General features: G+C 36.8%; 1 non-coding gene across 1 annotated transcript; it reads right to left on the bottom strand.

Annotated features, from left to right (window-relative positions):
* Nucleotides 1-10,688: 10,688 nt before the first annotated feature.
* TRNAT-UGU (transfer RNA threonine (anticodon UGU)) lies at nucleotides 10,689-10,763 on the bottom strand. The gene has a single exon. It is a non-coding gene; the product is annotated as a tRNA-Thr (tRNA).
* Between the last annotated feature and the right edge of the window lie 6,464 nt (nucleotides 10,764-17,227).

Here is a 17,227-nt window from a genome sequence, read left to right as displayed (position 1 = left end):
CGTACTCTTTGCAGAGTAAACAAGCAAGCAAACAAAACGCTGCTAGAATAACTGGGAGTAGCCTCACCAAAGAAAGGAAGGACCATTTTGGGGGAGAATGAGTCTAACCTTTCCCCACCCCCACTTCTGGTTAGAATTGTATTCATGACAACATTGCAGTTATGTGAAAATGCAATTTCCAGATTTTTAAAAATTTTAGAACATTTGGCAGTAAAACCACTTCAACCATTTTTATTCTTTCCTCTAACTTATAATTCTCAGATAAAATGGTGATTTTATTTTAATGCTAGCATTTTATTACTGTATTTTTAGTTTTTGCATGTGGATTATTGACAATATTTACTAAATTTAGTTTTCTGTTATTTTCTGTCTTTTTTTTTCCTTTAGAGTTACACAAGAGAGATTATTCTTCATTTGTATTCAGAATTATTAATTGAATGGACAACTTTAAAAAAATTAAAAAAATACTTTAACCAACAGATGTCCAACACAGCATTCTAAGAACTAATTAAATTCTTTTTAATAATGCAGAAACATTGTTAGATAAAATCGCATGCTTATATTATTTTGTACACCCTTGGTTCCTAATCATTTTCAAGAGAAGCAGCAAATGTTTATTTCCTGTAAGCACTTTTACCCTATTAGGGATGTGGCTTCCAGTTCCCAAAATGGTGAATCCAGCCTGGGCTTTGACTCCTTCCACGGAGAAAGGTGGGGTTAATATGGGGTCTCGCTGAACGACTAAAGCACAATATGAGAAAGGTCTGGGAGATTGAAGGCCCAACATAGGGGAGAATTGGTGACCTGGAGGGGAGAGGTGATGGACATAAGGGAGAGATTCAGGGGAGAGAAACAGGGTGATACAGCCAGGTCTCATTGTCCCTGGAGAACCATGACCAGAAACTGCCACCTGGACAGAAAGGTACACCTAAGGGAATTTCTGAGGAGAATAATTGTACTGAAGCTGTCATCTCTACCACTATGTGTGGAAACTTTGGCAAGTGCTCCTGGGCTGAGCCAGGCACTCAAAAAGGGCACAGAAGAGTCTTGGTCAAAATCACCTCGAGCTCTGATCCCCAGGTTTGGCTGTGGCTGTGTTACTAGGTGACAGGTACCAGTGCCATCCAGAAGCAGAAGAAAAATGAAGACTGGTGTCAAAACTGAAGAGAAGAATATGTGTTGGTGTTTCCATCATTTCCTGAACTTTACTTTCTGACCCCTCAGACAATTGTAAAAGAGGGTAGTGGTCCCCAGAGTAGGCAGATGCCTGGGACAGAGGCATGAGAAGGAAGGGAGAGGGGACAGGGAGACCAAGGAAAACCAAGTTGCACGTGGTTAAGCCCAGAGCTCTTAAGTAGAGTTAGCTAGGAGGCTCAGCCTGCTGGGCCCACAAATTTCCGCAAAGGCTCTGTTTAGTTTTTCTTCCAAGGTCACCATCCCAAGCACAGGCAGGGAATAGAGTCTCAGGGGAATAAAGTTGGGATCAAGGTTAAGAGAGACACAGAGAAAGTATCATTCACACAGTGAAGTCTGTAAATTTGAGTATTTGAGGCTATTCAAGTGAACAATTAAACCAACCAAATAGAAGAGACATTTGAAGGAGTGAACTAGTTTGGTTTTCCCTGAAGCTGACTCAGAATCTGACTGAAGGCAGTTTATTTGGAAGGGGATTCTTGAAAACACCCATCCTTCAGGAGTGGGGAAGTGAGACAGGAGGACTAGAAGCCACGATGGGGAATCAGTGATCAGGTGCCACTGCAGATACCCCTGAGGACTTCTGGGAGATGGTTTGAATGTGCTTGAGGGGCAAGGAATTTGAGGTATATATCCATAAAACTCCACTTGTTATTGGTTAAGCATTGCTCACAGGAGAGTTAACTCCCTGCAGGTTTTTGCTTGTCCTCAATAGAGGCTGAACATGCTCCCCTGATCAGAGAAAGCCCTCATCTGGAGTCATAAGAGTTGGCCTCAGGGTGGGGCAAAAGCAGCTGTTACTACAAACAGGAAGACATGAGGATTAACAAAGAAACCTTGAAAATAAAAAAAATATAGTCATTGGGAAAGAATTGGACAAGAAAAGCCTTATACCAGACTCAGCCAAAGAGTAAGTTAATGTACTGAGCTAGAAATTAATACTGGGGTACTCACATATAACACAGAGCAGAAATGGAAAAAAAAATGTGAAAACACAGTTAAGAGCCTGGAGACTAGATAGAGGTGCTGAAACAATCAAATAAGAGAACTTTTAGAAGAAAAGAGTGGGAAAGCATGTGGAAAAGTAATAGAAGAAGAGATAATTATAGAGGATTTTCTGAAATTGTAGAAAGACATGAATCCTCAGGTTAAAAGTAAACTGTAATCCACAACTAAACACATGGTGACCAAACTACAAAACATAAAGCATGAAGAAACAATAGTCTTGACAGATGTTAGAAAAATAAGAAAACTTACCTATATGAGAATGCCAGTTAACCTGCTAGCAGACTTCTCAACAGCAGTGACAGATGTCAGAAGAAGATTCATGAATAACCACAAAATGCTGAGTAGAAACAGTTAAATTTGTAATACCCAGTCGAATCTCATCCAAGAGTAAGGACAAAATAAAGACATTTTCAATTGGCAAAGATTATATATATATATATATGATGTATATATGAATTAGAACATTGGCAGAATATAACAGTGCATGTAATAGATACTATGTAAATCTAAACATACAGATAATACTAAGTTTGTGCCTCAAAAATGGGGCAACTTCTATTTCCAGCAGTATGGAGGAAGCTCCCAAATAAAACAACTAAAAATGCTAAACAAAATACTTTAAAAATATTTTTTAAAGGCATTGAGGAGCTGGCAAGTTTGCAGGGCCAGAAGCGAAATGAAGGCAGTAACACAGAAAGGTGCATGAAGTTTGAAATCTGCTCTCTGCCTGGGGAAATTTGCCACACTGGATGAGCTTGAATTTCAATTATTATGGCCTCATGAGATACGGGGATTGGAGAAAGGTTCAGATGGAGAAGGTAATAGGCAACAGTCTCAAGGTAAGGATGAACTAGAATTAACCCTGTCCCCTCCTTCCCCCTTCCCCGCCCATCCACCTGTCCACCCTTTTCTCATGCACACACCTACCAAGAGACTACAAAAATGAAGCAAACAAATGAACAAAAAACACAAAAAAAATAGCTTCCTAGTTAAGAGCTTTGCAATCAGGGAGGGACTGGAGGAATTTTCTTTTCCTATTATAATTGGTACCTATAGGTATTTCTCACATGATTTTACAGCTTGAGCTGACAGTATCTGGGTGATTCTGCATAACTCAGGCCAGAAATTTAGTTTAAATAGTCCTACTGCAGGATTCCACTTCTTTGAGGAATCTAAAATAGTCAAAGTCATAGAAAAAAATAAATTATGGTTGCCAGGAATAGGCTGAACTAGGTGTATCCTGAGCTGCCCAAAGTATCTAAAACTAACCCTTAATAATTCCATGGGTTAGTTTTCAAGAAATATGAGCTCCTAGTGATGAGAGAGGGGCAGAGAGAGAAAGAAGGATGGAAAGGAGGTGAGAGGAAAGAGAAAACAAAATGCCAAAGTGATTAAAATAGTGGATTAGGGATGATATAGATAATCCAAGGCTCCAGTATATTCAGCAAATGACTAAAAGAAACTATTGTATATAAAATAGATAAACAATAAGTTTCTACTCTATAGCACAGGGAGCTACATTCAAAATCTTGTAGTAACATATAAGGAAAAAGAACATTAAAACAAGTATATATATGTATACACACATATATATATAACTGAAACATTATGCTGTACACCAGAAATTGACACATTGTAAACTGACTATATTTCAATTAAAAAAAAAGAAATTCAAAAATAAAGGGAACAGAAAACAGAGAAATGATCAAAGGAATAACATGAACAATGATTTACATAAGTCACAGACTATTCTAATAATATAAACAGTTACCTGTTGATTTAAACAAACTCTTAAGCATCACAACATTGAGAAGATGAGAAGAGGGAGCCAGGCTCACACTCTGTGTGTTTGATGATGAGATGTGGACTAAAAATGGAACATCAAAAAATCTTACCTAGAATTATGTTACCTAGATACTATATAAATCTCTGTTACATAGAATGTAAACGAATGCTTCTAACTGAATGAAAAATGGTTTTCCTTGGTTAGCAGGAATCAAAGGGTGAAATGGTAGGATAAGTCTTGCTGTTTTTAGTCATAAATCTTGTAGTGCTTTTTTGGGTTTTGAAATACCTATGTGAATTAATTTGGTAAAGAGTTAAAATTATAATCATAAATTTGATACTGTATTTGATAGTAATAAGAACTAAATATGCATTTCTTTTACAAAGAAAACTGGAATACAGAATGCATGGCCATACCCATAGTCATTTCTAGGTAATGATCTAAAACAATTGAAGTGCAAAATTGTTTACAAAACGTTTTGTGACTTTGTGACATATTGGAAAAATTGGTTTCAAAATATCTCTATGTTTACGGCAAGTCAACTCTCATTTCAAGTAAGCTAATTAACACACACAAACACAATCCACATCAAAGAAAAGAATATCTTCACAAAAAATAAAAAAAATTTGCCCTATTTTGGGTAAAATATTACATTTGTTTAATCCTCAAATAAGTATTGTCTTTCAAAGGGAAAATGTTTATTTTGGAAGCAAAGATTTTGAGACTAAGAAAGTCTTGAAATTAAAAGTTCAAAACAAAATTTTAGTCTACATCTTTTCAACAGAAGAAAAATCTTCATTCAACTGCTGTCTGTGGTGTGTCCTGCCAGGCAGGTCAGCTGGTATCAAACCCTTTAGTCATTTACGAAGAAAGGAAAAGATAACTACTTCTGTTATGAGTTTACAGTCTAATAGACATGTCAGAATAAAACAACTGAAAAAAATCAGTTAACAAACTATTTGATAAAATATACATAATACCTGCGTTGTTGGGAGATGCTACAGGGCTTTTGCGGCGAGCAAGCTAATAATGCCAGTTGAGAATGATGTTGCATTGAAAACAAGCATGGCGGCCAAGCCTGCTGCCTCTGCAAACCTTCATGATGGTGAGGATTTTTTTCAGATCTGAAATCAGATTTTTTTAGAGACACTATATGACTTATCTTGGTCTGCTTTATGCCTTTGCTTGGATTTTCAGCGGTTTCAAAAAAAAAAAAAAAAGAGAAAAAGTTGTTATTGATATTAACATTCACCTAACAAATATTTTCTGAAACATTGTTTCTCTGAAGAAAAAGCATGTTTTAAACACTTAATAAATAATAATAGCTGATGTTTCTCGATTGCCTGCCAGGTTCTGTACATGATATTTTATATTCGGGTTCTCATTAAATCATCACAGGAAGTTTGTGAAATCGGCACTGTTCATGTTACTCACTGGCTGTACAGTGAGAGAAGATTCAATTTCTGGGAATGCTGGAGCTTCAAAAATTATGTATCCAGAGAGTTTGGGTAGTTCGTTATAGAAGTTTCCTTTTTAGACTCTGATGAGCTGGAATGATGAACAGATAATGATTTCTTCGGGCAAACAGAAATTTGGGTTTCTCTACATGCCTGTCAATGTGCATGGACTTCCCACTGTGCAAATGGCACCTTTCCTAATAATTATGGACAGTGTTATTTCACTAACATCATTCAATAAAAAATAATTATGAAGTGACTCACTCTGATTGGTTTGGTTATTAATACCATAACATAAAATGCAGAGTTTGTAGTTTACAGTGTGGAGAAAGACATGTAAATTAAATAGGAATTTAAAAAGTGTCCCTCTGATATCAGATTAGGAATTTGACTGGTTCATTGATTTTGGGGTGGGGGGAAAGAAGAAGAAAGAGAAAGAGAGACTAAAACCAAATCCACTCTTTATTGGCGCCAGATGGTCCTGAAAAGGAGGGACTAAAGTGACATACTTAGCACAAATTAATTCTAGGTGTTGGTCTTTCCAAAAGTTGACTTACATTAGACTGTGTGAGTTTGGTCTCACATTGTTATCCAATTTCTTAGTGTGTGGATCTAGTTACTTTCTTTTAAACTTGCCATTTTAGGGTTAAAATAGAAGGAGCTGTTTATTACCCTTCAGCCAGGCGGCAGCTCGTCCACTTCCTCACAATTTCCACCATTTTCAGGGAAATAGCAGCCCACAATGCTGTACATCAAAAAACGGCTGCTGTCCCCAGCCCGAACCGTGCAGTGACCATGGCTTTGCATCTTGACAGCATTCCCAGTGACTTTACACCATGGATCACAATGGCCACTTAATGACAAAAAGCTGTATGACCAGACACCAAGAGGGAAACCAGAAATCTCCAGAACTGTCACTGTCGCAGAGTGAAAATTGCACAGTGGCACCTCATTAAGTCAGCAGAACCCCAACATTCTATAGTAATTGGTGGTAGAGAGCAGGGGAATGAGGAGAGAAAAATGTCACCTACTCTTTCCAAAGCAACTCATTAGCCTTAGCTCAGCATGTCTGGATGGCTTAGGAGCTGCTGACAGCCCAGGTCCGTGCCAAGCCCCTTGGAGGGAGAGGTGGCCAGGCCAAATGTTCTTGACTGAGTGGTGACCAGTGTGCACCTGCGGTCCTTGGCTGATGGCTAATCAGTCTCAATTTTGATAGCCATTTTTGCACCGAGTATATAAAAGCAAAATGAACCAGACTGTTTATTTTCATTTTTTGCTTCTGCCTTTTAGTTATGTTTATTTCCCCGACTGATACTAAAGACTCATTTGCTAATAATCTTGTTGCCAACTCTTGGAGTGATGGCAGAAATTAAATAATGCTTTAAAAAAAAAAAAAGAAAAATAACTCTGTCCAAGGGATTTTAAACTGTAACATACATGATACTGAATAAAATTTAACAAGATAGTACATTTATTTGATCAAAAGATAGTTTGCCTAAAGAGAGAGAAAGGTAAAACCTACAGGTTAAAAAACAGAAGAAGGTTTAAAAGGTCGCTGTGTCTTTAGAAATACAGATGGAGTTTTTTTCCCCTTTTTTCTAAGCAAGTGGACTGAAGATGTTTATACACACTATAAGCACAAAGTTTTGAACTTTATGATGTGCCAATAATCAAAAATCATTCAAATCTACACTTAAAAAATGTGATTGATTTTGATGACCCTCATAGCTGAATGCCAATAAATATCTCACTTTAAATTTATCTTCTACTTCTGAGACTTGGAGATACATGTATAGATAGACAACCTTATGAAGTGGATGGACAAATTATTCTGGGTTATATTAAAAGACTCTAACGTACCTGAGACAACCTGTTACATCTACAAAGAAGAATGTGCGGACATTGGCCTCACAGTAAATTCTTATAGTGCTCTGGTGTTTCATATGCTACTTTGCCAGTGATATAAATCTTTTTACAGCATAAATTTGGATTATTCCAATGACATTTCTATTGCTACATATGTTAATAGCTAAGATTCAGAACACATTACCAGTATCAGGAAGTACTTAATGGTTTAAAATTAGAGCAGTAATTCAAGAATCTTCCAATCACTTTGACAAATGTTTGTTGAGAAGGAAATATGTTCTTTGTCGTTTTTTGAAAGGAGTCATATTGATCAGAAAAATTACACGGTTTTGAAAGAATTAGATAAGGGAAATATATCCCACACAACTTCCTTTTCGTTTTTCAGAGCCAACATCATTTTCAGCTCCCATATTATTCATCCTAAGTGCTCCATCTTCTGCTGCCTTTGTTGCCCAGTGTGTATTACTGTTTTCAGATCTTCCTTGTGTACTGGATTATTTTGTAATAATAGCTGGACTTGAACGAGTCCTGTGTTTGTCATACACACCCCAGGTCAACAGAATACAGTCCATAACACAGAATGGACTTTTAAAATCTGAACTAAGAAACAGATCTTTCACAGCTATTCATCTAGGAGTCATTCAGAAAATAGACATTACTTTGGTATAAAAGAATTCTGTCAAATTTTCCAATTTAAACATCTCTATCACATACATGGTTCACCTAGGCTTTTGGATGAAAAGGTCTGGAGGTGCTTTTCTGTAACATTGCTCTGGCCGAATCAATGGGTATTTTTGGTGAGAAGGTAGGAAGGGAGAAAAAAAAGAATATTAACTGGGCCAGTGTGGAAGAAGCTATGGATCAAATCTCAGGTTCAAGTCCCACTTTGAGTCCCCTACGCTTGGACTTGGGAATGCATCAAACCTTCCAGAGTGGAGTCCCAGGAACACACTGTTTTTGGTCAGACTCCATGGGTAAATGATGGTATTTCTATTCATAGCTGCTGTTTCAAACAAGGTACCCAGAGAGCCTCTACACAGAAAATGCTGATTAACCTTCAGTATTTGCTCTGCAGTGGGGTCCAATCTCAGTCAGCGGAGGGGATTTCACACTAAGGCTCAGAGTAAGAAGTGGGATTCATAAAGACTTCACATTCATGCTAGAGATACGAGGAGCTCAGCTGCGAAGTGGCCTTGGCCCTGGGCGACGTGTAAAAATCACAGGCTGATACCTTTCGTTTACTCTCTCTCTTGCAGAAGTTAATTCCAAAATTTTATAAAAATCTCCATATCTCTAATAAGAAGATTCTTTTTCCAACTTACGATCTTCAGGGAACCAAGTCAGTTTTCTGTACTATAGTTAGTAGGAAATAACGGTATTCAGGAAAAGAAGCTGGTTTTTAAACTCCCATTTGCTGTTATCAGACTTCTTTGGCAGCTGGCTTAATTTAACTTGGTGGCCACATTCTCAGCTTCTGTATATATAAATATGTATATGTATAATATGTATATATATTTATATATTTGTATTACATTTCAGCTAGAAAAGTGTATAAATGGAACTTGGGTTGGAAATATGACATTCACTTATCCTGCTCAATTATTAAATCTAGTCCAGCACATTATAAAATCCACTGGGATTTGTGTCCACTCCTACAGATGCACACAGCCTCAGTTTATACACTCGAGTTGAGCAAAGGTGTGTGTTTGTAAGCTTCATCTTGTCCTAGAGCAAAACTATAAAATTTCATCTGCATTGCGTGCCCATGACTTTTGCTTAGACACAATACAGTTGCCACCGCAAAGCATCCTACACAAGGGCAGATACTGCTCCTAGGATTTTAGAAAGTTTTCTCATTCGGTCACTTCCACTTTGAGTACACATACTGAGATTAAAAATGAACACACCAGAGGCAGTGTTTAAGGAAAGGAAGTCCTAAGACTAAACTCATGCCATCCCTGGGAGGGTCTCAGCTGCAGGGGTCAGGAGAAGGAAGTCCAGGAGGACCCTTTCCCCACTGGATTCTCCGAGGGGATTTTAAACACAGCTAGAATCTTTCAGTTCAGCCCTGTCAATCTTCTGAATCTGTCGCAGTCTTCTTTGCCTTGGTTCTTTCTAGAAAAATACAATGTCTGTCTATGAGAAGCAGTGCGACATGAGGGTGAACAGTGGACTCGCGAGCCTTGCTGCCCGGGCTCTGCTCCCAGCCAGCTCTCTCAAGCACCAGTTGTGTGGTCCTGGCCACAAGCGGGTAATAACAGTGCTGATCTCATGGGGCAGTTGTGAGGGCTACATGACTCAATGTACATAAAGTGCTGAGAATGATGCTTGGAATTCTGCAGACATCCAAAAATCACTAGCCATTATGAGATTCACACAGCTGAACTGACTATTTTTCTATAGAAGATGCTGGTTCTTCAACTGGCCGTATCTAGCCCAGAAAAATAAAATCTTGCCTAATAAAAACAATGCATCTTTAATATTAAAATGTGATGAATTATGTCAGCTGTTGATTTTCAGGAGTATCAGCAGACAGCCTGTTAATCAAGCAAAGCTATTTATTACAATGGGAGGGGTCTTAGCGGTGTCACTGAATAGGAAGTCAGGCAGGATATTTGCAGGGCTTTGACATCTGGGTTCAAGTGGACTAGCACGCGTCTTTCAAGAAGGGATTGGTCAAAGTTTGGGACATAACAGTTTTGGACTGGTAAGGTGAGGGTCTGGGAGGAAATCTTGATAAGGAAACCAATGGTTTGGTAATTGAGCTGTTTGCCCAGGTGAATAGACTGCTATCAGATAGTTTTGCAGGGGTTTTCTGAGGCAAACGCTGAATTCCTTTATTGGTTTAAAGTCTTATCTTTCCTTGGTCATGATTTCCTGGAACAAATAATGAAGCCATGCTCGCCTTAGGTGGTCCCAGGTCTTAGTCCTAATGCCTATGACATGTTGATATAGTGATTAGTTTTCAAAATAGAGAAAGTTTAAATCACGCATGGTATTAAAACTTATCTGCTACCATGCTTAACATTTTTTTGTGTGTGTGTGATGAAGCATATGCAAGACTTTATTGTAAAACTTCAACCGTCAAAATGGTAACAGCAGATGCAACCGCAAATCAAAATAATTCCGGAAAAACATCCAAGTATGTATAAACACTTAGCATATGAAATTTTGGTACCAAAAATTACTTCTAAATTGAAAGATTATGTAATAAATAACATTACTTATCTTTTTAGAGGTAAATTCACAACACTGTATTGCTTTTCTTTTGCATTTTCTCTGGCTTCATAATGTAAACTATTAGCATGCATCTTTTTTGGGTTTTGGGCTTTTTGTTTATTTTTTGGGGGGTGGTAATTAGGTATATTTATTTTTAGAGGAGGTACTGGGGATTGAACCCAGGACCTCATGCATACAAAGCACGCACTCTACCACTTGAGCTATATCCTACCCAATGCTTAACATTTTGATTTTTTTCATTCAGTCAGTATTTACTTCTGACATTAATTTAAATACATACACATTCTGAGTTTTGACTTTATATTGTACATTTTTCCATTTTAATGAAATGACAATTAAGAATTTTAATGACTATTAGTTTACCTTATAATTTCATTTACTTTATTATTTATAATTAATTTAATCCCATATAGATATTAAAGTTGAATTAATTTTTAGATTCTATAAACTATGCCATGATAAGCATTCTTGTATATAAACTTTGTGTACATTATTTCTATTTAATTAAAACAAACACCAATTAAGGGCAAAAGTTCCAACTGAAAGGGCACAGGCATACTTACATATATTTCTAAATTGTACTCAATGAATAACAAAGTTTGATAGAATTTAATTAAAATTATTTTAGGAACTAAATAACTAAAGGACCATATGGCCGTGGCTTGGAACATTTTAATAGTTTTCTTGGAAAATTGCCTTAGAACATATCAATAAATCATACAAGAAAGTCTGTTCCATTACTGTATGAGCTTGGTTTTCAACCCTACACACCATTATCTACCTTTGTCAAAAATCTTATTCAGGAGATTTGGCTACAAGTAAATTTTGTTTGTTTATAAGATTCAAACATTTTATCAAAGAGTAAAGATCACAACTGAAGTAGAGGTAATAAAGACGGGGCAGAGACAGAAAAGTAAGGTAGAAATATGAGCAGAACAACAATGTTCTCTAAGATGATTTAGTCTGGGGGCTCTATTATAGACGTTTTTCTAAAAACAAAACTTTAGATATGATTGACATATGAAAAGCTGTATTTAATGTATTCAACATGGCAAGTTTGGAGATGGGTAGGCATCTGTGAAACCATCACCTCAAACTATGCCATAAACATTCATCATCTCCAAAAATGTTCCCCACCCCCTTTATTTTATTTTATTCCTTAATTTAAACAGCTTCTTTTCCTTTTGTGGTAAGAGCACTTAACATACAATCTACCCTCTTGGCAAATTTTTAAGTATTCGATATAGTATTGCTAACTCTAGGTCTGTCGTTGTGCAGTAGATTTCCAGAACGTGCTCATCTTGCATAACTGAAATTTTGTGCTTTTTGACCAATACCTCTCCATTTCCCCCACACCCCCTTCTCTAGGAACTGGGAGCACACCCTCTGGTTCCATGAGGTTCCTTATTTTAGGTCTCATATAATTGGGGAATGCAATGCTTTTTCTTCTGTGTCTAACTTATTTCACTTGGCATAATACCTAAGTGAACCCTATCTGAGTTGTCACAAATCACAGGATTTCCTTCTCAAATGTGTTCTTCATACAAATCCATATATATATGTGTGTGTGTGTGCACACGTGCGTGTGTGTGTGTGGGTGTGTGTGTGTGTATTCACTTATATATATGTAAATAACTCTTAGTGGTTCTTTGTATTCATAAGTGATGACATATTTCACTCCAGGAAGGGACTTTTTTTTTCCAGAAAGAGCATTCCCTATTTAGCGCCAATGTATCAACCATTCAACCATCCTCAATCTTCCTGAAAAAAGTGCAGAGATTCTGTGACCAGATCTTAGCAGTATTTTTATCTTCTTGAGGTTAAGCTGAAAGAGATATTTGATCCTAATTTATCTCATGACACCACTCATAATTAAATCAGCTGCTGTTTGATTACGTGTATTACCAGGGCACCTTCTAGACTATGCCAAATAGGCTAAACAGAGTATTACCAAACATTTTTCAATGAAGCATTGGTAATCGTATCTCTGGGACCTCAATATAGCTGTGGATTCAGGAATGTGACCTCCCAACCATAGAATTAGACAGAAAATGAGCAGTTGGAAGGAGGGCCAGACGTAGAACAAAACCTTCTTGGCAGGCAGTAAAAAGGAAAACACACGTACAAGCACCCTGCAGAAACTGCACAGAAGGAAGGTTTTGAAATGTTCCCAAGAACCGAGCGATGGTTCACGACATTAACGTTATAACTTCAGCAGAAAATATGTAAAACACCATTGAAACTCTTGTCATTTACTGGTGGTGTTTGCTGATGTTACTTTTTATTGTTTTGTTTGAGAGAGTGTGAAATACTTTTCAGCCTTTCATTCCTGTCCTCCATTCCCTTTGACCTACTTTTTTCATAGAACTCCCTCAACTTTCAATTCTGCTGGACTGATGTGGAGGAGGGAACCCAAGATTAACAGTCACATGGAGACCACCGTACCACCATGGTGGCCATTGTATTAGAGGGGTCTCATCCTCACTGGCTCAGCTAATGAGATTCTCTGAGCAACCTTTGCTGTGGAGTCCAATGATTTTTGGCCACTGTTTCAGAATGATTATCACAAGTGATAGTGATGAATGCATTTAGTTATCCCCTTGTGCCCTGCAATTAAATTTATTCATTCTTCCTGCTGCATCTCAACTTAGAGTTTGGCTCATAAAACATGGATACAGACAGACATCATCCTTTTATTTCTGCCCAATTTCTGTGTTTCAGTCGTCATCAAGCCTTTCTCGTGACCTTGGGCAAAATTACAAGAGGTTTGTAGAGATTTGGCTTAATTAATGGGTTTTCCATTGTGCTTTTTTTTTTGTAGCCAGTTTTTAAATAACTGACACAAATTCTATTTCCCCTATTAAAATCATATCTTTTTGATAAGACACTATGAATTATAATCTATGCTGCTGTGTGAAAGGACGAGGTCATTGCAGTGGGAAATAGCACAGTGCCTCTCGAAGTTCCCAGTGTTCTAAGTCAGGTTAATTTGAAAGATCATTACTCTGTGCTTTTCTTTGAACCAATATTTGAACCTCAATAAAATGAGTGAATTACAGAATCTGATGAGTTTGAGCATAATGGGGAACATTTTTGGATGTGTTACAAATTTGCTTCAACTATGATAATCCATGCAGAATTGACACTTTTCGAGGGGTTGAGATTAATTTATTTATCCTTCTGCTCTGAGAAGGGTGTTAGTTACTGAACCTCACATTTAGTTCTGAGACTGCCAGCAGCCAAAGTAAAAATACAAGTCATTATGAGAAATTCTCATCATAAAAAGGAAATATAATAGTTTTTGTCAAGGGCAAAGCTTTCACTAATTCTGAGACCCAAATGAAATTTGCCAGACATTGTACATTGCTACTTTCCAAGCAGACAAATTTAATAACTGCTGTTTTCAAACAAGAGGTAAAACAAAATGATAAAAAATGAGTCTGCACTGAGCTCTGTGGTTGTGGTTCTCGAACATGAGTGTACAACAGAGTCACCCTGAGGTCTGGTCAAACCACAGCTTGCTGCCCCTCACCTCCGGTGATTCTGAAGGTCTGAGGTTTATTTCTGACAAGTTCTCCAGAGATGCTGATGGAGCTGGTTTGGGACCACAGTCTGAGAACTGCTGCTCCATGGAGGCTTCTCAGGTCACTCGAGAGGGGTTCCAGTACACTTAATTTTCTAATAAACTTAATTATCTAGGTTCACTTTAGATGCCTCTTACACAATGTGGAAATTGTAACTGGGCTTGATGGAAGAGAGCATGAAAGCCAGTCCTGTCCCTGCACCATTCATCCAAAGCAAAAATATAATCAAACTCTCATGAGCCAGATTTTCACCTTTCTTAGTAATAGACAAATTAAATAACACATTAAAAAACCAATTTAACAGCAATAAATGATTGTTTATCTACTAGGTTTTATGTTCATAAGTCTACAGATGTTTATTTAAGCCAGTGTCACATACAAAGTCTCCCAGTGATAAAGTCTGTAGGAAAAACACTAAAGATGGGAAGGAGACGGACCCCAGTGTGTGCAGAGAACACAGCCAAGCGTCTCCCACTCCTCTCCTTCTCCTCTTCACCCTCCTCCTCTCCTTCTCCCCTACTTTCCTCTTCTTTTTTTTGTTGTCATTGTAACTTCAAATCAAAACTCCTCAGAGGAAGCAAAAATCTATATATAATCTAAAGATAACACAAAGATATTATAGCAAAGAAATCTGAAATTGTTGTCAATTTTAAATCATAGTTATTTGTTTAAATTTGTACTGACCAATACATGTTGCTGTTGAGCACTTGAAATGTGGCCAGCATAAACTGAAATGTGCTATTTATGTATAAATATACCCTAGATTTCAAATTCTTAGTATAAAAACAAAAAGAATGTAAATATCCCATTAATAACATCGCTTTCACATTGACTGCATGTTGATGTGATCATAATTTGGATTTTTTTTTAAATAAAATGTATTATTAAAACTAATATCACCTGTTTCTTTTTACTTTTTTAATGTCACTATTTGGACATTGAAAATTGCCTATATGTCTTACGTTATATCTCTGTTGGGTAGTTCTGGATTAGATTGTTACTTTATTTTAACCCCCCCTCAGTCCAAAGCTTTTCACTCATTTTGCCAAATTCCAAAAGCATCTTTGCTGAAATTCCTCATGGAATTAGCTGGACTGAGGCCAGCGCTGGCTTAAGCCATGTCAGTTTCCAGTGCTTAACAGACAGCTGTTCATCCTCAATGCACTTTCATCTGCCAGAGGAAGGAAAGCCAATGTTTCTTGTTTGATTCATTATTTAGTAGTTTATCTGTTCAAGAATGTGAGTCTTCCATAGACTTTTTCTGCTCTTGACTTTTTTCCCTTAACATTTTTGAATTATAACCCTTACCGTGGGATATTATCTAGATATATAATTTCAGATCTTTATCACATGAAGGGGTAAACACTGAAAGTTTCTAGAATTTGAGGTATGGAGAAATGTCATTTACACATAAGTGAGAAGCACTGTCATTAGACTTGTTGTCTACAACTTTGAGTGCTGGAAGCAGTTGTACAATTCTCTTCAAAATTTTAAAGAAAACAATTTCTAGTGAAAAATTTGTATCTAGCTAAAAATGTGTCAATTGTCCAGATTTAAACATCAAAAACACATCGTCTAACCTGCTAAGGCATAGAAAAGTTCTCTTTCATTTCACAAAGAAATTACTTGCTAATAATAGATGATAGATCTGGAAAATGGAAGAAATGAGAGTCAAGCAACAGGGCATCCGACCTGGGACATTAGTGGAAGGGATTCCGGGAAAGTGTGATGGTGAAGGTTATTGCTCAGATGACAGAGAATAATGATTCAAATTGGTACCAAGGAGAAGACTTCAGAAAGGAGTTCTCCAGGAAAAAAAAGGAAATCAGTTTAAAATACCACAAAGGCAACCTGTGGAATGCTGAAAACACAGAGTGTCTGTGAGTGAAAACCGGACTCAAAGGGAGATCTATTTTAGGGTTTGGAATATTTATGTTTAAAATAGTGTATACAGTACAATAGACATTCTGCTTCTATTTAATAAGCTAAGAAAACATTAACATTTCTGGCAGCCACATCATAATTTTCTTATGTTAATTTTGCATGTTAATCAAAATACTTAAGTTCTTTTGATACTAATTTCTTTAAGACAGATACTATCTCCCTCCAGTTTCATATTTGTACATCACAGGCTTGTTAAAATAAAAAACAACGTTATGCTGCTGGTGGATTTTTATTTGATTAACTTATTTTAGTTCCTCTTGTTGTTACTAATCTGTTCTCTTCATAAAATTCAATTGTAATACAAACCATACTTTAAAAATTGTTTTGGTTTCATTGTATGCTAATTCTTTTTGAGTAATAAGCTTTACATTAAAAAACTCTATGTTCATGATAAAGAACCAGACATACAAAAAAAAAAAAAATAGAAAAGCTTGAAAATCCCACCACTCAAAAAAAAAATTATTAAATGACCATCATTCAATCTCTATGCATAGATAAACAGATGGTAGACAGAACACATAGATTTAGGCATGTAGATAAAATAGTTTTATTAAAAATGGGATCATAATATAGTCAATATTAAGGCTATATTTATTTTTACTTAGATATAATGAATTAAAAAAAAAACCTACTGCAGTACAAACAGACATGCTGAATAGGAGACAGATATCTCTTACTTGTAGGAGTCATTATTTCCTTAATCATTGATCAAGATTAAGATGCTTCAGTTTAAAGGACTGAAGACTGAATGGGGTCAGTAGATTGTGCAGTGGTTTAGGTGATGATGGTTTGTTCGAAGGTGGTGGTGTTGGAAATGGAAAGAAAGGGATGGATTAGGCATTATCTTAGAAACAGACACACATCTACAATATACATGGAAACTAGAAAGTCATTAGCAGTCTAAATGATGGGTCTAGAGAAAGTCACTTAGGGAGTGATGGAGTCCTTAAAAGATCAACAGACAACTTGCTAAAGCAAAACTAGAAACAACTACAGAAAGAGAGAATGCCACATCGATGAGGTCTTAGCAGTGTATCAGAACCTGGGGAAGTTAGAAGTGGAATGTGTACAGGGGGTTAGAAGCTGACCTCCAGTGGTTGAAGGCAGGTCTTTCAAGCAGAGGACCTGCTCAGGAGTGAGCAAAGTCT

This window comes from Camelus bactrianus, chromosome 5 (genome assembly GCF_048773025.1).
Source record: "Camelus bactrianus isolate YW-2024 breed Bactrian camel chromosome 5, ASM4877302v1, whole genome shotgun sequence".
NCBI classification, from domain to species: Eukaryota; Metazoa; Chordata; class Mammalia; order Artiodactyla; family Camelidae; genus Camelus; species Camelus bactrianus.
This window is presented reverse-complemented; position numbering and strand designations above follow the sequence as displayed.